Below are 22,541 nucleotides of genomic sequence, written 5' to 3'. Positions count from 1 at the left end.
TTGTCGACGGAAAAGTCTTTATTTCTGAACCATGTATAGATAATAGGCAGAGGAAATCTAATAACTTGACTCTAAACTAAATATTTCATTCATTTCTGACGGTAAGAAGCTATGATCTTAAAGTCAAATACCCATCTAGGCTCCTGATTGATAAATTCTGATATCGTAGGTCGTATTTTATGGCAGTAATTTCCTTAAAATTTCGCGTGTCAATTTTAAGATTATTTTGTGTGTTTAATAAAATATCAACATTTTCGCGATAATGTCGCAATACAATGTCTGTCATCGTGTAATAACCCACCACATCTCCTCTACCAAATTTTCTTGGGCGCGAAAATCAATTTAAACACATTTACATAAATAGCCTATATAACTTATTAAGAAATGTTTATATACATTATTATTATTATTATTACTCGACGGATTTAATGTAAGATTATTGTAATATTTGATATGCCCTATTATTTAGTTCAAGGACATTATGGATGATAAAATCTAGTGATATTTAACACAATTATTACTTTACCTTACTGTTATCTCCAAATTAATGAAATGGACAAACTGCAACATAACTACAAAAAGTAGCAATATTTTCCGATTTCATCGAAGACCTCTTGTAATAATATATTATCAACAGTAATCTCACTAGAGGTTTTGATTTATCTAGAGAAAATCAAAACTCGAGTCGGATTTAATTGACTATTATACGATTAGAAGAAAATATATAAAGATTAGATGAAATAAAGTACTCTAATACAATAAAATATTATTTGACTTGCTGAAATAATTATATTTCACTAATGTTAGCTTCACTAAAACGTTTGAACGAAGCCACCATTTTCAGTTGACTATCTATGCGGGAAACAAATGACGATCGCAAAGCATGTTTTATAGAGAAAGAATTTGCATTTTGAAATGTTGGCAAACAAATAAAAAATGATAGGGAAGTGATAATAAACAAATGCTAGGGAAGTGATAAAAACAAACATATTCTAGGAAAGTGATAAAAACAAATGCTGCGGAAGTGATAAAATTGTAGCGATAAACAGCCATGATTGGTTGAAACATCCTTTCGTACAGTTTTATTGGTGAAAAGTAGTATGAAGTAGTAAAAGTGTAATAGTCACTAAAATAAAACCGATGACTACAGTATTGCAACACAAGAGAAGACCCACTTATTTCGGTTTTTCTTCCCATCTTCACACCATCACTTTACTTTGGGAACTAATTGCTAAACTTAGCAAAGAGAATGAAAATTGTTTGCAAAGATTCATTGGCTGGAGTACGGTATCGTTAAATTCCCTATTTTTTGCTGAAATATGCGGAGTTGATTGACAAACGCTTATTGTATGAAGTAGGCCTGCAGTTAAAATCCTTCTTTTATGTTCATATATATGCCAAAAAAGCAATGTTCCCAACGGGTAGTCAAGCTAAGTATTAACTGGCAGGCAAAAGTACTTTTTATTAAGTCTTAACGCATATATATATATATATATATATATATATATATATATATATATAATAAGGTAAAGTCAAAAGGTTTGACTATGTACCATCTATTTCTACCAAAACTAGATATCATTTGCTGTTAAAATAAAGAAAATAAGAAAGGCACAATTTTTTTATCACGCAAATTAAGACTCGCAAGAAATAATAAAATTCGCGACAAAAATATTATCATAGATGGACTGTATTTAACACTAAACGTGTACATATGTCTAACCTCAACTACAAATCATTTTATGCTCGACCATGCCGAAATGTAGTAATTATACACCTGGTAGCAGTCCTTTAATGCATGTAATTAAAGTACACCTACTCATTAAAGTACAGGTGTTCAGCCAATGACAACTCAGCTTACAGGTGTTCAGCCAATGACAAGTCAGCTTTGTACCGTTATAAAACCGCAAGTATCGATTATTCTCGGATATGCAATCGAAAGAGAATTAGCGAAAAGTCACGGAGGCTGGAAATCCAATACTGTCGCAGAAGGTTATGTTCTGTTATTATAATAATTAGCGTTAATTGTAAATAATATTCAAATAAATTCAATTTGTCATCTCGTTTTTCAATGTCGAATTCAATAATCAAGGTTATATCAAGTTTAACGGGATTACATCAAGGTCAATGACATTATTGTTCCTCAGAAAAAATCAATACTTTCGCGTCTGCGCACATCTCACAATTCACGACCTAGAACAAGGTCACTTCCGATCTTGTCAGGTACAAATAAAATGTATACATCTGAATAATTTCTAGTTAGAAATATGGTCGAGCATAAAAAGTCGTATGAAACTTGCCTATAATGGTAATTAAAACGCTCGTATGAATATTATGAAACTCGCTTGCTCTCGTTTCATAAATATTCATACTTGCGTCTTAATTACTATCATTATAGGCTCGTTGCATAATGTACTATTTCGAGTTTATCGCTAATAGAAGAAAAAAAAGTCTCTACTGATATCCTACTGAAATCATCCTCCGCTAAGCAAGTCAGCAGCGACGGTGTTAGATTAATTTTCTGGTCGAGAAATTCGTAGACAGCAATATGAACATGTTTCTTTGTAGACTTCGTTTCCTTGGAAAATAACCTGAAATAGATTCAATTCATACGTTTTCTACAAAATATACTCCTGTTTGTACGGAAACGTATTATTTAATTGCTAATTAATATTATGTTTGATCATAAATTGAAACATAATAATTATAATTCAGTTCGTAATTATAGTTCCGAGAGAACTTACGCTAAACTTAAAGGAGTTCTGAAGAAAACTCTGACAAGTTTCGAGGTTTGTAGAGAGGTCAGATTCCTGACGTAGCAGAAAGAGATGAGGTGTACAGGCACCTTCATCTGAGCAGGAATCAACTGTAAGCTCGGGGATTGTAGTCAGGATGAGGTATTACACGGCTCCCACCTTCCGCATTACAACAGCTTAATTACAGCAGAGAACTGCGAGATGTCTCGACTCAGTGGTAAGGTACTTACGCTTCCGTTATAATGCGCGTTTCCACAACTCTCATTGTACATGACGCCACGGATGAACCGGAATACATTGTGCTACAATTTTGTGTCAAAAATGACACGATATATACTTATAATAGGCCTAATACAGTTTTGGGGTACGGTATATTAAATATCCGTAATAAACGAAGAATATGAAAATTTAAGTTAACTACCGAAGAAATTCAGATTTGGTACTACAGTGGATTTATACGTGATATAATATACACCGGACTTTCATTTTAATACTTCCTAGTCTATATAACTTTTTATTTGAATTAGATTTCATTTAAACAAATAATAGTCAATTTAGATATTGAGGGAGAAGTTCAGTGTCAATTGCCTTTTTAAGTTTCACCCCAACACCCCTCATATTTTCCCCTTCGAAATTTCAAATGACACCCATAAGCGTTTAGTTAACTCCTTAATAACAGCAATGTTTCAGTTGTTACCCTTAACAACACGCTAAAACCACGATGTAAATACCAGATCACTTATCTGTGGCACGCTAAGTATACCTCTTCATAGAACGTCTTGTTATTCATCATCTTTTACAGTATCCACCTAGCGTCAATGGAATTCCTTGTCACAAAGTATTAGGGGCTGCAAGACAATAAACACCTTTAAGAACAGTTTAAAAGATAACCTTATTAGCATTTCACTCCAATCATACTGATTTAAACTATCACTGACTACATTGTTAGGGACTACTTCTTTCTTTTAAACATCATCCTGATTGTGCTGTATTTTCAAAATTGTCTCATAATAATCTCTTTCTATTATCTAATATTATTTGAAATATATTAACATTCTATGTATTTTAGCTTAATTCTGCTACACAGTTTATTTCAGTGTTTAATTAATAGTTCATAATATTTTGCTGTTTAATTCGTAAATAACACTTGTATACATATAACTCTCATCTAAATCAAATTGTTGAATTCTTTGTAAGTTCATGCATATGTATATACTCTTTTTGCTGGTTGAGTGAGAGAGAAGGCCTTACGGCCTTAACTCTGCCAGCTAAAATAAATCATTATTATTATTATTATTATTATTATTATTATTATTATTATTATATATCGTCGGTTTACAGGCAAAACACATTAAGTAAAGGCGTGTAGAATGCATATAATGTATGTAGGGTAAAGTTGCTTAATTCCGTGATACTCCTAATTCCGTAATACGTTTTTTTTTCACTGAATGTCATGGAGTAGGGTATTTTGCTAGGAAGTTCAACGATGTCTCAAAAGTAGGCGAAAGATACACTCTTTCGAGAAAGATGTCAGGCGCTATGGTCGAACGGCAAAGCTTTGACTGACATCAATTTTAAAAAAAGTATCACGGGATTAGGGGTATCACGGAAACAGGCATCTTTACCCTACATGAACTTAGAATTGGAAAAATTAAATACCTACACATAAAGAGAAGTAACTTACTAAAAATTATATTTTGAGGATTCAGTTTTGTTAAGAGCTTTTCTCAGAGGTAATATTTTTGACTTAATATATTTTGCTTGTAAGCCGACGATATTTTGATTCAATTGTTTAGACAGTTCATTCATTTTTTTCATATTTTTTTTGTTTTTTTTTTTATCATTGCCTGGCAACCTGGATTGTTGTTATTGTCAGTTGATTATAGAATTGTTATAATTATGTATAAATAATATTGGTAATAATAACAATAACAATAATAAAAATCATAATACAGAGCAATGCAGCTTAAAATTTAAAATACATTTACAGTGGTGTCAAGAAATTCACTAATACTATAGAATGGATGATTGATTAACCAGTTACACAAAACAGATTTAATTGTAGGCCTATATACGTAACTTGCATCGTATGCCTTTTGTGATAACTTATTAAACAATGCTTTAGCAATTGAATTGAACCCTTTTTTTCGACTTACATAATCTAACTCTTGGTTCTGAAAGACAGTCATTATTGTGTGTGTATATATACATACATAAATGCGGTCAAGATAGCGTTCTTCTGATCTCCTCCCACCTGGTACTCTTACACAGAATCTGGACTCGTCTGTAACGAGTACACGGGTCCAGTCTTCATGTGTCCAATGTTGGTGGTTCCTTGCAAATGCAAGGTGATTTATACGTTGTTCTGAAGACAGCAGAGGACCAGTTGGGAGGATATATCCGATTTGCTTCAAGCCTTCTTCTAACTGTCCTTTCACTGATGTTGATGTGCGTGGCCAATTGAAGTCGATTACGGGCTTCCACAGCGGTGGTGTGCCGGTCCTGCAAGATCTGATGCAACAAAAATCGATCATCTCTGACTGAAGTTTTTCTCTTACGGCCTGAACCCGGTCTCCTATTTGTACAGCTGAGTTTCTCGAAAGCGATGCAGTGCCCTATGCACCATTGAGGAGACTGCATTCAACGTCCGGGCAACGTGTCGAAGACTGTGGCCGTTTTCAACGAATGCCACTAGAGCTGTTACTTCATGAGATGAGAGAGGCATATTTGATAAAAACACAAAATGGCTGTCTTATATCAAATGGAAAACGCAACAATGGACTCATAAATTTTACGTTATTAATTTCTTTCCTAGGTCTTCAATTTAACATATTCTGTGCAGAAACAAAGTTTTAATGTTATTATGTAGCAGACATCGCTATTAAAGTTTAACTTAATTTTTTGTATTGTAGAAGTTTAAAATTGACGTAGGCAATTTTCTTACCATAACTGTTGGTAAATGTACAATTGATTTAGTTTGTACTAAAGATTTAAAAGTGTTCATATATATATATATACATATATATATACAGGGTGTATCAAAAATACGTGTACAAACTTCAGGCATGGGTTCCTTACACCAAAAGAAGGAAAAAAGTTCATATGAACATATGTCCCATAATCCTGTTCAACACATTGGTACACTCATAATATGCCAACACACAAAACTCATAACCAATGCTCGAAATGTCCTCCTCTTGCTTCTAGACATGCATGCACTCATCGAATCATGGACTGTCGAACCCTTTCAAATACTCCGGTATGATGTTGAATGGTTTCGCAGGCTTCCGTGACACGTCGATGAAGAGTTTCTTGATCCGGGATGTCTGCTCCATAAATCAATTGTTTAAGGTGCCCCCAAAGATAAAAATCCAAAGGATTGAGGTCGGGAGAACGTGCTGGCCATTGAACTGGTCCTCCTCTGCCTATCCATCTGTCATGGTAGACACCAGTCAGTGTATCTCGAACAAGGCGACTAAAATGTGCTGGAGCCCCATCATGCATGAACCACGTGTTTTGTCTTACGTTCAGAGGCACATCTTCGTACAGTAATTCTGGAAGAGTGTTTTGGATAAAGTCCCTGTAGATAGCACCTGTAAGACGTGCTGGTAGAACGTATGGACCTACCAGACAGTCACCTACAATTCCAGCCCACACAATAATCCTAAATTGTTGCTGATGTCTAGCCTGAAATACAGCACGAGGATTACGATCTGCCCATACGTGTTCATTGTGGAAATTGGTAATTCCATCTCTCCCAAACGTTGCCTCGTCTGTAAACAAAACTGATGAGACAAACAATGGATTGGCTATTTCTGCTAGAAACCATCGGCAAAAGTTCTCCCGTGGTGGATAATCGGCAGGCGAAAGGCCCTGCACACGTTGCGGATACAAGAGCTGCTCGTGAAGTACCCTCCATGCTGTACTGTGTGATGTACCAGTTGCCACAGCCAATTGTCTTGTACTGATACCTGGATCGTCTTCGGCACAGTGTAAAATGTCTTCTTCGAGGTTCGGCGTACGAACAACTCTTGGTCTTCCTCGATCACCAGTCTGTGGTGCAACGGTTCCTGTCTCAGCAACGCGACGGTACACAGCAACAAAGGTTTGATGATTCGGTTGTCTTCGGTCTGGAAACGCCATCTGATACAGCCGTACAGCCTCGCGTCCATTACCATTCGCGCGACCATACATAAAAATGATGTCAGCCTGCCCACGAAATGATTATCGTCCTGCCATGGTTGAACGAAACACGTTAACTCACTCCACGTTCACAATTGCAACGTTGAAGACAGACTAATGACAAATGATACATGTAAACATGTCTCCATGGCAACACTTCGCCATCTGCAGTCCATTTCTGATACAACGAGTCACAGCCTTCTATGAATGAGTGCATAAAGAAATGAAGTTTTGAGGTTGGACCTCGAAGGCCGTTGAACGCAAACTTTTAGTAATAAATGAATAACGGGGAAACAAAGGATTATGGGACATATGTTCATATGAACTTTTTTCCTTCTTTTGGTGTAAGGAACCCATGCCTGAAGTTTGTACACGTATTTTTGATACACCCTGTATATATATATATATATATATATATATATCGGTGATGTATGCATGATATGAATATTAAACCAGGAAGCTGATTCGTGTATCACAAATGTGTTATCTGTCGGAGAACAAGCTCTTATCTGTGTTTTCAAGAAACCATCACTTACTTACTTACTTACTTACTGGCGTTTAAGGAACCCGGAGGTTCATTGCCGCCCTCACATAAGCCAGCCATTGGTCCCAATCCTGAGCAAGATTAATCCAGTCTCTACCATCATATCCCACATCCCTCAAATCCATTTTAATATTATCCCCCATCTACGTCTCGGCCTCCCCAAAGATCTTTTTCCCTCCGGCCTCCCAACTAACACTCTATATGAATTTCTGGATTCGCCCATCTCAAACGTCTGGATTTAATGTTCCTAATTATGTCAGGTGAAGAATACAATGCGTGCAGCTCTGCGTTGTGTAACTTTCTCAATTCTCCTTAACTTCATCCCTCTTAACCCCAAATATTTTCCCAAGAACCTTATTCTCAAACACCCTTAATCTCTGTTCCTCTCTCAAAGTGAGAGTCCAAGTTTCACAGCCATACAGAACAACCGGTAAGGTCGACCTGGTTGGCGAGTTGGTATAGCGCTGGCCTTCTATGCCCAAGGTTGCGGGTTCGATCCCTGACCAGGTCGATGGCATTTAAGTGTGCGACAGGCTCATGTCAGTAGATTTACTGGCATGTAAAAGAACTCCTGCGGGACAAAATTCCGGCACATCCGGCGACGCTGATATAACCTCTGCAGTTGCGAGCGTCGTTAAATAAACCATAACATCTAACAACCGGTAATATAACTGTTTTATAAATTCTAACTTTCAGATTTTTTGATAGTACACTAGATGACAAAAGCTTCTCAACCGAATAATAACAGGCATTTCCCATATTTATTCTGCGTTTAATTTCCTCCCGAGTGTCATTTATATTTGTTAAGTTATTGTTGCTCCAAGATATTTGAATTTTTTCACCTCTTCGAAGGATAAATCTCCAATTTTTATAGTTCAATTTCGTACAATATTCTGGTCATGAGACATAATCATATACTTAGTCTTTTCGGGATTTACTTCCAACCCTATCGTTTTACTTGCTTCAAGTAGAATTTCCGCGTTTTCCATAATCGTTTGTGGATTTTCTCCTAACATATTCACGTCATCCGCATAGACAAGAAGCTGATGTAACCCGTTCAATTCCAAACCCTCTTTGTTATCCTAAACTTTCCTAATGGCATATTCTAGAACAAGGTTAAAAAGTAAAGGTGATAGTGCATCTCCTTGCTTTAGCCCGCAGTGAAATGGAAAAGCATCAGATAGAAACTGGCCTATACGGACTCTGCTGTAAGTTTCACTGAGATACATTTTAATTAATCGAACTAGTTTTTTTGGGAATACCAAATTCAATAAGAATATAAAACTTCTCTCTTAACCGAGTCATACGCCTTTTTTAAATCTATGAATAACTGAGTTATTGGGTTATTTTACGACGCTGTATCAACATCTAGGTTATTTAGCGTCTGAGTGATATGAAGGTGATAATGCCGGTGAAATGACTCCGGGGTCCAGCACCGAAAGTTACCCAGCATTTGCTCGTATTGGGTTGAGGGAAAACCCCGGAAAAAACCTCAACCAGGTAACTTGCCCCGACCGGGATTCGAACCCGGGCCACCTGGTTTCACTGCCAGACGCGCTGACCGTTACTCCACAGGTGTGGACTGAATAACTGATGTACTGTACTCTTATACTCCCATTTTATCTCCAATATCTGTCGAATACAAAAAAATCTGATTACGCCTAAAACTACACTGAAGAAAACATCACTTGATTGACTTTTAGTTACACTTGAGCATACGTCTTGGACGTATGGTGACGACGGGCTTTTGTAATAACGTTGATGAACAAACGAGTTGCATATCGCACAGTAACATAGGGAATGCGGAGGCAAGAGAAGCCACTGTTAGCTTAAATGTCTGCGTATCAGCCAAGATTGGGAAGACTGTAAGAGGACTGTGTCCATAGCAATCAAGAAATGAACTGATGACAGTTGTCAAGTGTATTGGCTGGGATTCCCTGGGGACCAGCTGGGATTGCCAGGGCCTCCGCCACAAACACAGAGAACCCAATTAGAGGATAAACCAGGAATGCGAAGTCCAGTATTGTGATTTCAATTTACCTGTTCTGATGACACAGAAAATATATTGCAAAATTGATTATGCTAGTGAAATTTGGTTAATTTTTATCATTTTCTTCAATTTTTTTTTAATTGTGCCAAAAAATGTACGGTTTCTTCGGGAATACTATAGTGGAGATTTTATCGCGATATCTTTATTCTCAGTCAGAAATTCAGTTTATCCCATGTAAGTGGTTATTATATCCAGAATGCATATTTTAAACTTTAAAGTGATTTTACCGCAAATCAGAGTTTTTACATTTTAACTTGTTTCTAATAAGATATCTACTGAATGGTTATACCTAGAGGAATGAAACTTTGCACACATATTCACAACAGGTCAGTGCAGTGTAATGTTGCATTCATTGAACACATATGATTATCATTAATAAAATTTATTATTATTTTTATTATTTTTTATTATTTCATTATTATTATTTATTGTTAATACAAATTAATAAATATTATTATTAATATTATTATTATTATTATTATTATTATTATTATTATTATTAATAAAACTGTGACTTTTTGTGTCGGGCAGTAAAGTTGAAACTCCAAAAGAGAAAAATCAAATGTTCAAAGTGACTATTTTTACTAATGGAGTATATTAACAAGAGAAAATCCAATGCACCTTTTTGTTATAGAGAGTCGTAGCTGACCTGTCAAGTAGCCTATTTAGAATGTAAGTGTAGTAGGCCTAAAAATTAGTTGCTCTTTCTTGCAGCCGATGCTCGAACAGGTAACCTTTGAATGCGGTCTTCCTGATTGAAGGTCTTGTCTCTTGTTGATGTAGAGAAAGAGTCGGGGTTGGGTAGTAGATGCCTTGCAAGAGGAAGTGGACGAAATTGATCTCACCCTCCCACGTACCTCCTGTTACCCTTTGTCCAATAGAATTAATGTTATCGCGAACGCTAACCTAATTGTGCATGTATACAGAGGTCAAATGAAAGGAGTTTTTAAAAGCTTTTATGCAAGAGTTTTTTAACAACATTTTTAATTAGATTTGCGGCCGGGAACTCCAGAGTTGCCCCGCAAGATTCGAGAGCACGCAAAAACTGAGCGAGGTTTTCATGTTGAAACTATCACCAGAGAGCGATGAGTAAGTTCAACTTTCAGATAGTGCTTCACTCTATTCCCTGAACCAATTATTTCTGTAGTGATACTTTGTGTAATGCAATTACGTATGTTTAAATCACAGATTATATTTAATCCTTTACTTCATTATGTTTTTGGAGCAAGCGAACGGTACATATTGTCACCTACTTTAATATTTATATTGATTGCATCGTCAAAGACACATAAAGGAAATGTCATCGTTTCATATACGAAATATCTTTTAAATACAAAGCTTATCACTACAGCCCGGATGTTTAGGCATTTATAACACTTAAAATCGGTAGAAGAGAGGCAATTAAACATGAAAATGACACTGTATATTAAAAAAAAAGACACGATAGACAGACAGAAAGGCATCTAAAACATGAAAAAGCACTGTAAATTAAAAACAGCATAATATATTTTATAAGGTAATTTATATTTATTAATGCAACACACCTTGGTTGCATATTACTACAAAGTAGGCCTACATATTTACATTTTCTGATATTAAGCTGTACCTTGTAGGCCTATTGGTAGAACAGTCATCACAGATAAATATCGTTGTACATAAATTAACGGAATTGGAGAATGTCCAAAGCAAGCCAGTTTAGACGGACCTCTGCCTACCACAACTGTAGTATCACATTATTTGGCAGTTTATTTTGTAGTAACAGTTTTCTTGTTTGCAATATAGATAGCAATTGTAATTTATTTAAGTTATGACTTCCGTTATTGATGCAACTACAAATACATGTTAATGATGTAACAGGTTTTCTTTGTAAAAAAAGAAGAAGAAAAAAGAAGAAACTTACTTCCATTCTCGGCTTGTTAGTTCCCAAGGTTGTCCAAGGGAGTGATCTATGCCAGAAATGCGTAAAATAAAGGAAATATATTTTAAGCTACGTGTGTGTTACTACTGATGCAAAGTACCAAACGGATATAGCAGTAATTAATATATCAAGTGCCGTTGTATGATGACACTATATTGAAGCTTTTACGAATTTTCAGTTCTCTCTGGCCGCCTGAAAATCATCACTGACGCAGATAGTGTGTCTCACTGTACATTTGTTTGTAAGGTGATTTACTAGCAAGTAAAGTAGGACAAGGACAGGGGTTTCTCCGTTTCCCTCCACTACCCCTTCGTGCCCAGGGCTGAGCTATAAAGTATAAAATATAAATTATTTCATTCTACGAAGCCGAAGAAACAGAGAAAGACTTGCTAGAAGGCGGGGAAAATAATTAGACATGGAGTTGGTGCACACCTAAGGGCATAATCTATGGATAATGATAATGAAAGTGATGATGATGATGATTATTATTATTATTATTATTGTTATTATTATTATTAATTGTTCACAGTTATATAAATAAGTGTTTGTTGTCTGTAGGCTAATTTTTATTATAATTATTTTTGACATCTCTATCAACTTACATACTCAATATGCAAGGTTATAAAATTTTAGACCTAATGGGTGGGTTCATAAGAAGCAATTTGAAAACGAAAGCCCATGTTTGGAAACGTCTCTATTGGAAATTTTTGACTAATACACCAGGAAACTAGACCAACAATGTTGCACACATGAAAATTGTGAATCATATCGCAAAGGCAAACTTTACGGGCAGTTCAGTAGATATATCTCTACCAAAATACTCAAGACTATTGGTGGCATCCCAGCGAGAAACTTCACTCTTTTGCTAGTAAAATCTTTAGAATTTTGGAAGGGTATTCCGAATTGTAGGGAATTTTTCCGTTGCACACATACTAGGGGGTCTGTTTGGATTTCTGATGTGCTAGTGAAAATAAAAATTGCAGGTTGTAAACTCGTAGCCGAGGGACCCTTTTCTTAAATTGCTTCTTGTTATTCTATCTACTAAGCAGAAAAGTAATTACTGTTACATTCTGTGTAGTGATGGCATAATGAATGATAGGGAAAAATACGGTTGCATTGAGTAGGCCTAAGTCACCGCAGTACTCCTTAAATTGAAACTGACGTAATGGTTGTCTTGATAATTATTGTGACAGCGACGTGAGATTCGAACTCACGACCAGCGTCCCGCAAGAGAGCAGACCGCACGTGAGCCGACGCGGGCTTCACGGAGCACTTTGGGATGGCGCGCGGCGAAGAGAAGTAAGGGGAAAGGGCCTACGTGGCGAGGGAGTTCGCGCGCATCTTCTGCTTGCCTAGAGAGGCCGAGAAATCCGTCGAAGTGGAAGAATCGCGAATTCGAACTTTCGAGGCTACGTCGCTGTGGTTATAAATTACGGACGCGAAGGAACGACAGCAGTTTTCAGTTGATTAGTCAGCCAGTCAGTGACTAAGCCAGAGCAAGCAAGCCAGTCTTGTGTACCGGAGTTCGACTCGAGTGTGCGTCCGCGACTGTGTCAGCATCCGAAGGCCTGAGTTCGAGTGCAGTGGACCGCAGTTGGAGGGACCTGAGTTCGAGTGCAGTGGACCGCAGTTGGAGGGACCTGAGTTCGAGTACAGTGAACTGTCTCTGAAGGTCTGTGGTTCGAGATACTGTGAACTCGAGTGACTGAGCTAGAAGAACTGTAAACTGAGAACTGATAGTTCTGATCTGTAAATAGTGCTTTGTAAATATTAGTTAAGATTAACAGTTCATTGTTGTTCGTACTAGTCCAAGTAAATTGTCATTGTCGTCGGTGGAGTGCTATAACGAATACTGTGTTGAGTGAAAATCCAATTGTTGACGAGAGCGTTTAAGGTGAATTGTAGAAAGGAATTATTGTTGGAAGAATAAAATCCATTGTTGTGAGTTAAATAAATTTACAATATTGACTTTTGTGAAAGTTTTTTTTTAAATTACTCCAAAGAATTCGCATGTAGATAACTCGTGCCACTCGCATGTCGGAGAAGTTGCCGTCATATCTAGGCGGTAAAGTTTTTATACGGCACGACTGCTCTTAAGCCGTCGATGACTTCATGTCTTAAGAGTCCTGTTGTGTACGTCTGTCAAGTTGAAAAATCTCAAGAAAGGGGCGAGATACTGCCAACAATAATTTCTGAACGGATTCAATTTGAAATCAGTCAAATATTATTTCTCTTGTTACTTACTGTATTATGTAAGGGGATACTGACTTTTGCGTCATTCTCTATTTATGTAAAAGTACTAGTATGTTTTTTCTTTATTCATATTTTTATATAGGCCTATTCATAAATTATGGATATATGAGTTTTCTGTTTCCACTTGTATATACTTGTAAGCATTTACACGGGATCAAATAATTTTTCTTTTCTTTCCACTTGTACAATTTTAGTTATGAAGTAGAAAATTTACGTCGTTATCTTTTGTTCCCATTTTATTCTAACAGACGTGAGATTCAGGAACACTCTGTACCACACTTTTAATGGCACATGTACATGTGCACTGTTTCTGAGCACAATCCAGACATTTTGAATGCTCTGAGCGCTGCGTGGGCCCACCTAAAGCCATTACCTGCGTCGCCTGAGAGTGCGTCGACAAACAATGAAGTTAATAATGTCGTGTAACTTGTTTATAATCTCATCTCTGCCATTTCCTTCCCTCGCCGAGCTCTCGAATCTGACGTCACAACCTTATTTCCGCTTCCGCGCGGCACAAAACTTGAAAATCGATCAGAGCAACACAGACAGCGCGCAGGTGGGACACTTACCTGTCGTCCTTGGTTCGAAACTTGTTCGCGCGATCTTAATATTCTCACTTAGCATCACGGCAAGCTAGAGCGTCTTACTTTTTGTTCTGAATTTTGTTTTTATAGTACGGAAGTAATTTTAGCTTGATTTTTTCCTGTAATAATTTCATGAATAATCAATTGTATAACACGCGTATTTATTTCCTTCTGACCATCTTACAATGAAAATCACTTGTTCTACAAATGTGAAATATTTACGTCCTCTTCCTTCGGAGTGTTCAAAATGAAAGTTATTTTGGAAATGTTCCATTACGTAGTCATTTTTCAACCATACGAAATTTATTTACGCCAGTCACTATGAAATGTCTTCAAATGGCATTCATTTTTTCAGAAAATTACAAGTGAAAGCCATTTTAGTAGTGGTATATAATATAATTTATAACTATGTTCTTGAAGAAACATGATGTAATTGTTAATAAAAATACAAGTAAAGATTGTAACAAATGAGTTCACATATAATGCTTGCTTTATAAACAAGTAAAATGGACACATGCAGCTACCATGTGGGGCTCCTATATAGGCAAAAGAGGGCAAGGAGGACGGAGACACCGGCGTAGCCCAGTCGACTAAGGCGTTTGACTGCCGATCCAGAGTTGCGCTCGGGAGTGGATTCGATTCCCGCTTGGGCTGATTACCTGGTTGGGTTTTTTCAAAGGTTTTCACCAACCGTAAGGCGAATGTCAGGTAATCTATGCGAATCTTCGGTCCCATCTCGCCAAATACCTTTTCGCTATCATCAATTTCATTGACGCTAAATAACCTCGTAGTTGATACAGCGTCGTTAAATAACCAAGTAAAAAAAAAAGACCGAGGTTCAAATGGGCGGACACGTTTGCTAAGGAGGTAGGGAAGCAGTGATCAAGGACAGCGAAAGGCAAAGGGAAGTGGAAAGAACTAGGAAAGGAACAATATTATTAAGTGAAAAAGTGACTAACAGTTAACATTCCTATACGTATCGTAAATAGTGAAAGTTTAGTGGGAACGTTAAACAGTCATGTAAAAGTAACTATCAGCTGACATAGGTATATATAGTGAAAAGTGCTAGATTAGTGTGTGAGTTAAGATGTCATCTACCTATGAGAATACAGTACAATATTTTAGGAAGTAAGAACTCTTAACCGATATGGCCCAGAGAGTAAGTACTCTAGGGCCACCCCTATTTAGGGAGCCTTAGTTCTACATGGAACACTCACTCACTCACTCACTCACTCACTCACTCACTCACTCACTCACTCACTCACTCACTCACTCACTCACTCACTCACTCACTCACTCACTCACTCACTCACTCGGAGTAATGACGGTTGGAGTAATATAATAATAATAATAATAATAATAATAATAATAATAATAATAATAATAATAATATGGGCGAATCCAGAAATGCATATAGAGTGTTAGTTGGGAGGCCAGAGGGAAAAAGACCATTAGGGAGGCCGAGACGTAGATGGGAAGATAATATTAAAATGGATTTGAGGGCGATGGGATATGATGATAGAGAATGGATTAATCTTGCACAGGATAGGGACCAATGGCGGGCTTATGTGAGGGCGGCAATGAACCTCCGGGTTCCTTAAAAGCCGGTAAGTAAGTAAGTAATAATAATATAACGGGTGACTATACTATTATTAAAATTAATTTACACATATTTCACAGTTAATAATTTACTAATATATATATTTTTTAATTGAAGTTAAATGGGTTATTCTAAGTGGAGCCTTGTCTTCCCCTTAGCGTTAGACAATTGCACATCGACGGATGTAGGACAGGTTGGCCGTGTAGTGTAAACAGAGACCTGACTGCAATAAGATCGGTGTCGATCTTGCTTCTAGACAGCTGCCACTATTCCGAGTTCAAGTGGCCTTGAAGAGATCCCTAATTGCGATGTTACGTCTATCAGGAGGCTGTGGTTCCCTTCTCCGGTAGTAGATATGTTTAGGCGCGGTCACATCACAGAGAATGGACGATTGGATTAATCCCTGGCTTTATATGACGTTACACTATCTATAAAAGGTTTAATATATTTTAGTAGTTTCTCAGAGTGATTTTTAGGAGCCATCTTCGGATATTCGAGAGTGTTTTCTTAACACTTGCTCGCAAAAGCAACGAATGAAGAAATAATATTGAATGGTAAAGTGGGCTAATGCACAACAAAAAATAAAACTAATTGACTTTATTGTTGTTATTTAGTCAACTTCCCCCCGAAGACAGGTGTGAACCTCACAAGTGATACCAACAAGGAACTGCTTATGAGGCAATTAGGTCAGGAGATAACTACTACTGCAATATTTTAATTAGACATGTTCAATGTTCTTTATATTTCTAAATACTCTCACTGACAAAAAAACAAAAGCGAAACATATGGTCTTACTTTTTATTATAAGGTCTAAGTTAATGCTACTAGTAACCAAAATATTTTGGTTACCACAGTAATATACCGATATTGTACAGAAATTTAGTTTAATATTAAGAGGGTTGCGCTAGGGCGTGGATTTTAATTCCACTCTGGCTGATTACTTGATTAGGTTTTTTCGAGGTTTTCCCAAATGTAAGGCGAATGTCAGGTAATCTGTGACGAATCCTCGACCTCATCTAGCCAAATACCATCCAATCATTATTTTGCTCGTTTCATTTCCCTTTATCTTTAATGTTTGTTAATTCCGGATCCCAGTGGTCAACCTCACTTGAGGACGGATGATTTAAAATAAATCTTAGTAGTCACCAATACCATCGAAGCTGAATGACATTGCTGTGAAGATAGATAATTTGTATAAACAAAAGCCGCCCTAAATAAGTGTTCGATAGATCGGCCTACTAATCAATTCATAAAGAATAATAAGTAAACAAAAGAATTTTGTGACACTTGGAAAGAAAAAAAAACATTAAGATAAGAAAACATAGGAAATCATTTACAATAAAAATTTTGTTGGGTACAAATGATTACTAATTTACAGCTAAGGATGATTTTAACACATGAGATCCTATGGCATCAATCGTTGCATCAGAAATTTTATATTGTTTAAGTTGATTTAAAGTTTCACGTGGGATCGTGCCACGGGCACCGAACATGAGCCCAAAAACTGTCCAATGTGTGATGTGGTATTGTGCTCCAAGATGCTGACAACAAGGCTCATAAATGACTTGTTTTTCACGACACACCTCTTGTGGCTGTTGCTCATGCATCTCGAAACGGATTGTGGGATCAAGAATGACACCCTTATCCTTCTGCCGATCAATTATGATGATATCAGCACGTCTAGTAGAGCCATCAGAAGAGATGCAACCAACCTCCTCATAAACCTCATAGGAAGCATTCTGACGGATTGAAGCTGCGATGAGAGAACGAACCGTATTATGTCTGTTGATTTGGAGCAATTCTCCATGATGGCAGAAATCCAAGACGTGAGGAAGCGTTTCTTGCTCGTCGCATCTTCTGCAACGGGTTGAGTCAAGAGTTCTACCAGGTAGAGTACGTAGAGGTATTGTATTACAGTTCATCTTAATGGCTTGCGTCCACTGACTGCTCGAAAGTCCCTTTTTGGTTGAGATCCACGAATTACCTTTCTTCCAGTGAGAATAGAAAACAACTCCCAAACCTTTACTTTTCAATTTGCTCCATTGATGAAAAGAATCTTCACGCAATGCTTTTCTTAGTTTTTGAGAATTTACAATTAACCTTGAAATTGGCAAAATATCATTTCTCACACTAGTTTATTAAATCGTGTCGGACTGTAAAGAAAACAACTATCGCAATGTCCATATTTTATATGTTGTACAATATTATAGTATTGTGAAATTTTAATTTGTGCGAGATCGTGCGTATTTGCTTGGTGTCCGCACAAAACCAATCCGCGGTAAGTCTAAAATTCCACATTCAGTATTCCCAACCTAACACACACAACAATTTCGCTCTTCTTACCGCTTAAGTGACATATTGATTTTACTGCTTTAGGCTTTTAACATATTATTTTTAGAGACGTTCAATATAGTAATAATTATAAATTGGAAACTTACCACTGCAATTTCACCTAAATTGCATTGCTAATTATTGTGTTTAAATATTTGCAAAAATTAAGTAAACTCTACAACTCCACTAAAGTTACTGCATTCGTGATGCAAGTAATATTAAGGAAGCCGTGAAAAAATCAACAAGATTCCAGATGCCGATGTTATTACTGCAATGTGTTATATAAATAATATTGTTAAAATGTTAAAATGAAAAATAAATCATTACATAACCTTACAGTTTGTTTTAAGTTCGCATTTATAGACTGGGGGAAAAAAAAGACAGACGTATATCACGGCCTGCTGGAGTATAGTAAACACAGAAAACATTTTAAAGCAACAATGTTGAAGATAGATATATTTGTTTTGCAAATTTGCCGTCATTGGACAGAAACCAAGATGGAGATTTCATTGCAACTAATTAGAAATTCCTCTTTCAGGTAATAATAAACGATCTTCGCACAAAATAATGTACGATACACGAGCGGTATGTTTTCTTTCAATTCTCGGAAATTAAAAAAGCTCAACTACGTTTCGCTTTTTCAAACCTTTCCTCGAACATGAAAACTTCAACATACCGCTCTTGTAACGCATATTACTATTTCCTACCATTTTTTTCTATTCTATTAAAATTATAGCATATAGCCTATTAACCTGTTGTATCCTATGGGATACTTTGCGAATATAAGGATTAAATTACATTTTGCTCGCAAGCATACTGCCATTTTAAAGAATACTTTAAATTAAAAAATAGAAGTGTTTCGCTTTTTTTTTGTCGGTGAGTGGATAAAAAATAACTATGATAATAAGGCGTTTTATTTTGTAAATCATCTTGCGACCCCCTTCAGCACTTTACACAACCCCTCAGGAGGTCGCCATCTACAGCTTGGGAACCACTGTTATATGCAATGCTCTACTGTTTAAATAAACCCTAATAAATAAATACTATACTACAGCCATATACATGAAGAATATGCAGATTACAGAGTAATCGTAATAGTGGCAATTTTTTTTACAAAAAAAAATAAATTCAGAATTTGTCAATAAACTAAATGGATCTGAGCTTTTATTGGATGTTTAATGAGTAATGGCAGTGAAATGCCGCCTGACAGACTCACAGAAATACTTCACAGTTTTCATACAGTCGTTCTGGTTCAGCTTTCTAAAAAAGTAGAATTTGATTATTCTTCTATTTCCTCTCCTTTCATTTATCGCACTGGTAATGGCTCACCTGTTTCACGGTTTTAAAAATAGATTTGAGCTGTCGGAAGACCCTATGGAGTAGTTTTTGCTAGTATTTTAAATGAGAGCCATACCGAGGGATGAGACTCACAGGCTGCAGTTGTTTCAAGCTATATACTGTAATTATATCGACAACATTTTCGGTATAGTTTTCGTCTCTATTATTAATTGTGAAATATAGAATATATTACAGTAAAACCTTGCTAAAACGTACCCTCTATAAAAAGAAAGCTGCACAAACGAAAAATAAATTTGGGAACGGAATGATTTCCTATGTAGGCCTAAAATAATTCTTTAAAACGGAAAACTTCCTAACGCGAAAACGGAACCATTTTTAGGCACCATTTAGGTAAAAAAAACCTGACAAAACGGATAATTTTAAGCGTAACTGTTGCTAAATTCTTCCAAACCATTTTTAATTTTGCGATAATACTGTACGAATCATGACATAATTTTTTGTGTGACTGCACATAATGATCTGGAAGACTTTCGGTATTCTTTGTCAGGCATTGGGAGTGAAGCGTCTCTAATCATATCACTATTCTGTACTTATTGTCAAGGACCCATATAGGTTACTGACCTCCTGTACCGTTACTTCTTCCAACCCTCTTTCATTTTCGTTCATTTATTTTTAGTTTTGTGCTAACAAGCCAATACAATTATAAAGGACAGTGCGAGTAGAATAAAAGTGTGAATGATTGTAGTGTAGTGTCAATTTAGTTTCATATTTCCGTTTATTTATTCTGAGTTTTGTGTTAATATGCCAATACAGTGTTAAATAATAGTGCGAATAAAGTAAAACTGTGCGATTTATTAAAAAAAACCTAGATGACCAGTTCTATCGTGAAAGGATAGCTTCATAATTTTAATGGAGCAATGAAACGTCAAGGTCATAAGGTCATACGTTTTTAGATAATACTACATGCCATCCAAGGATTAATTTGTCTAACGTGAAGTTAATCTATGTTCCATCAAACACAACTTCGGTTACACAACCGATGGATCAGGGCGCAATTTGCACTCTGAATTTATGCAGGACGCAAAGGAAACCCTACAATGTTCTCTTCAAAAAAAGTCGCGGTAATGCACTTTAAAAGAAATGTGGGGGCCAAGAAACTAGGCCGCAGAGAGAGGGAGAGAGAGAGGCTACAATTACTTAAGTTAATAATTATGAAAATAAAATTCACGTTGCGTGTATTGTAGTAACTTTCACTTCATATTATTTCTTCATTGTGTTCTTCCTACAGTGAACATATTGCAGTAGTCTATTCTTAGTTTTGCCAAAACTCAACCCTTTGTAAAACGAAAACCTGTGAAAACGGAAAAAAATTCTGGAACGATCGCGTTTCGTTTTAGGGAGGTTTTACTGTATAACTATGCTGTTGTCTCGTGTAACATTTAAATAATGATAAAGGAGCAGTTATCGCTAGCATTTGAATTTGAAAATATAGGCCTATTGAATGATACAACTTTACCATGCATTGGATTTTCAAATCGTACAATACATTGACAAACTCAATAGATAAGCTTGGCTCAGCTCTACGAGGGCTGGATCCGGGAAGGTCCTTTGGCTCTTTGGTGGATCCTATATATGCGATATTGTAAAATTACGACAGGTGGCCCGAGTGGTATTGTTTGAATACATTAGAATAATTTCCTACAATTCTCAAGGTCAACTGCAGGATACGTAGACTCTAAAAGCATAAGTCATATGCTTCTTCACATCAGTGATCTGAAGATTGCCGAACTCATACCGATAAGACAGCAAACTTACACAGCTCAAGCGAATACAGAGCCGTTATGTTCTGTGTTTATACGGTAGCTTATTTTTTTCTCACAGGACATGTTCCAAACATTTGACAACAGTTGTAGGTCACTCATTATCTGTCTATAAATCATAGATGACAGTAAAAATAAGAGCTCGCTAGAAGACAAAATTAGATTTATAAAAGAAATTGAGGCAAGAAAACAAAAACTGAAACTGCAAGATTAAATGAATGATGTAAATAATAATAATTAAGATATCTTGAAGTTTGAGTTCATGATTGAAGAAAATATTTCATAGTAAATGTAAGTACCGTAGTATATTTTACGAAACATTGAACTTCTAGTTACTTTATATTGATTAAAATATATTTTGATAAGTTAAAAGAACCCTAAAATGCTCCCAGTTATCTGTGTTCTGTTAAAATGATTGCTAGTCATTACTAAGTTATCTTAATATCGTCGATATACAAGCAAAACACATTAAGTAAAAAATAATACTTTTGAGAAAAAGGTGTATGTAATGCACATAATGTATGTGTATAAACTTAGAATTGGAAAATGAAATGTACACTTAAACAGAGACAACTTACTAAAAATAATACAATTTTGCGGATTCAGTTTTGTCAGTAGAAAAATAATAATATGCGTTACAAGAGCGGTATGTTGAAGTTTTCATGTTCGAGGAAAGGTTTGAAAAAGCGAAACGTAGTTGAGCTTTTTTAATTTCCGAGAATTGAAAGAAAACATACCGCTCGTGTATCGTACATTATTTTGTGCGAAGATCGTTTATTACATACCTGAAAGAGGAATTTCTAATTAGTTGCAATGAAATCTCCATCTTGGTTTCTGGTCAATGACGGCAAATTTGCGAAACAAAAATATCTATCTTCAACATTGTTGCTTTAAAATGTTTTCTATGTTTACTATACTCCAGCAGGCCGTGATATACGCCTGTCTTTTTTTTCCCAGTCTATAAATGCGAACTTAAAACAAACTGTAAGGTTATGTAATGATTTATTTTTCATTTTAATATTTTAACAATATTATTTATATAACATATTGCAGTAATAACATCGGCATCTGGAATCTTGTTGATTTTTTCACGGCTTCCTTAATGTTACTTGCAACACGAATGCAGTAACTTTAGTGGAGTTGTAGAGTTTACTTAATTTTTGCAAATATTTAAAAACAATAATTAACAGTGCAATTTAGGTGA

The sequence above is a fragment of the Periplaneta americana genome, chromosome 15 (assembly GCF_040183065.1).
Source record: "Periplaneta americana isolate PAMFEO1 chromosome 15, P.americana_PAMFEO1_priV1, whole genome shotgun sequence".
In the NCBI taxonomy this organism is placed as follows: domain Eukaryota; kingdom Metazoa; phylum Arthropoda; class Insecta; order Blattodea; family Blattidae; genus Periplaneta; species Periplaneta americana.
Note: the sequence above shows the minus strand (reverse complement) of the source record.